The 2,500-nt window shown below is 53.2% G+C and overlaps 1 non-coding gene across 1 annotated transcript in view; it reads left to right on the top strand.

Moving 5' to 3' along the window:
* The first annotated feature begins 702 nt into the window (after positions 1-702).
* The window catches only part of LOC144425333 (small subunit ribosomal RNA), a 1,810-nt gene continuing 12 nt past the window's right edge, over positions 703-2,500 (top strand). Inside the window, exon 1 of the ribosomal RNA XR_013477477.1 lies at positions 703-2,500. This exon is cut by the window's right edge and continues 12 nt beyond it. This is a non-coding gene — a ribosomal RNA (small subunit ribosomal RNA).

Here is a 2,500-nt window from a genome sequence, read left to right on the forward strand (position 1 = left end):
GCGAAAGACAGTAATTTCGAATGAGCCAAGAAAGAGCGGTGCGGGGCCGGTCGGAGCGCACCCTTTTCTCGGTGGCTGGCGGGCGAGAGAGTGCTGCGTCGTCGGCATCGGCGTCGAAAGAAGCCGAGCCAAAAAAAGTTAAAGTACAAACGTGCAAGCATACTAACCTAACCCTAGGTAAGGGATGTCAGAGCGAAAGACAGTAATTTCGAATGAGCCAAGAAAGAGCGGTGCGGGGCCGGTCGGAGCGCACCCTTTTCTCGGTGGCTGGCGGGCGAGAGAGTGCTGCGTCGCCGGCATCGGCGTCGAAAGGAGCCGAGCCAAAAAAAGTTAAAGTACAAACGCGATGCTAATGAGCGAGCCGTTGTCTCGACTAATATGTAGGGGGCGTTCGATCGAGCGTCTGGCTTGAGCGCTTGTCGGCCTAGCAGAACGGTCGCATTGTTATGCCCGGGTTTTAGGCACCGCTGCAGGCGGCCGGCAGAGCTCTTGTTTGTGCGAAACTGAATGGATCGAGCCCGAGAGAGGGCGAGCAAAGAAAAAACGCAAATCGCTCCGCCTGGCACTGCCGGCGAGAGCGTGGACGTCGCGGCCAGCGACTGTCGAAGCTGAGTACGGCCGCAGGCGATCGCCTCGGTCTTAAACGAATGCGACGAGCACGCGCCGGGCGGCCCAGCAAGGGCCGAGCGCAGCTGTCGCAGCTATCTGGTTGATCCTGCCAGTAGTGATATGCTTGTCTCAAAGATTAAGCCATGCAGGTGCAAGTACGAGTTCTCGTAAAGCGAAACTGCGAATGGCTCATTAAATCAGTCTTGGTTTATTTGGTCTCGTAAGCGAAGTGGATAACTGTGGTAATTCTAGAGCTAATACATGCATTAAGCGCCGACTTCGGGAGGCGCGCTTTTATCAGATCAAAACCGACCGGGTTCGTCCTGTGACGTTTGATGACTCTGGATAACCACGCGGATCGTACGGTCTCTGCACCGACGACGTATCATTCAAGTGTCTGCCCTATCAACTGTCGAAGGTACGCTAGGTGCCTACCTTTGTGATAACGGGTAACGGGGAATCAGGGTTCGATTCCGGAGAGGGAGCCTGAGAAACGGCTACCACATCCAAGGAAGGCAGCAGGCGCGCAAATTACCCATTCCCGACACGGGGAGGTAGTGACGAAAAATAACAATACAGGACTCTAACGAGGCCCTGTAATTGGAATGAGTACATCCTAAAACTCTTAACGAGTATCCATTGGAGGGCAAGTCTGGTGCCAGCAGCCGCGGTAATTCCAGCTCCAACAGTGTATGCTAAAGTTGTTGCGGTTGAAAAGCTCGTAGTTGGATTTTGGGCGAGCGCCGCCGGTCCGTCGCAAGGCGTGTCACTGGTTGCGTTTGCCTCACCTTCGGTTCTCCGTCGGTGCTCTTGACTGAGTGTCGGCGGTGGCCGATAAGTTTACTTTGAAAAAATTAGAGTGTTCAAAGCAGGCTGTTCGCCTGCATAGTGTTGCATGGAATAATGGAATAGGACCTCGGTTCTATTTTGTTAGTTTTCGGAGCACGAGGTAATGATTAAGAGGGACAGACGGGGGCGTCCGTACTCTGCCGTTAGAGGTGAAATTCTTGGATCGGCGGAAGACGAACTACTGCGAAAGCATTCGCCAAGAATGTTTTCTTTAATCAAGAGCGAAAGTCAGAGGTTCGAAGACGATCAGATACCGTCCTAGTTCTGACTATAAACGATGCCAACTAGCGATCGGGAGGCGTTACCATGACGACCTTTCCGGCAGCTTCCGGGAAACCAAAGTCTTTGGGTTCCGGGGGAAGTATGGTTGCAAAGCTGAAACTTAAAGGAATTGACGGAAGGGCACCACCAGGAGTGGAGCCTGCGGCTTAATTTGACTCAACACGGGGAAACTCACCCGGCCCGGACACAGGTAGGATTGACAGATTGAGAGCTCTTTCTTGATTCTGTGGGTGGTGGTGCATGGCCGTTCTTAGTTGGTGGAGCGATTTGTCTGGTTAATTCCGATAACGAACGAGACTCTGGCATGCTAAATAGTTACGCGACCTTCTCGGTCGGCGTCTAACTTCTTACAGGGACTAGTGGCGTTTAGCCACACGAGATTGAGCAATAACAGGTCTGTGATGCCCTTAGATGTCCGGGGCCGCACGCGCGCTACACTGAGTGAAGCAGCGAGTGTCTAACCTAGGCCGAAAGGTCCGGGTAACCCGTTGAACCTCATTCGTGATTGGGATAGGGACTTGCAATTGTTTCCCTTGAACGAGGAATTCCCAGTAAGCGCAAGTCATCAACTTGCGTTGATTACGTCCCTGCCCTTTGTACACACCGCCCGTCGCTACTACCGATTGAATGGTTTAGTGAGATCCTTGGATCGGCCCCGTCGCGGCTGGCAACGGCCGCGTCGGCGTGTCGAGGAGACGATCAAACTTGATCATTTAGAGGAAGTAAAAGTCGTAACAAGGTTTCCGTAGGTGAACCTGCG

The sequence above is a fragment of the Styela clava genome, chromosome 7, assembly GCF_964204865.1.
Source record: "Styela clava chromosome 7, kaStyClav1.hap1.2, whole genome shotgun sequence".
NCBI classification, from domain to species: domain Eukaryota; kingdom Metazoa; phylum Chordata; class Ascidiacea; order Stolidobranchia; family Styelidae; genus Styela; species Styela clava.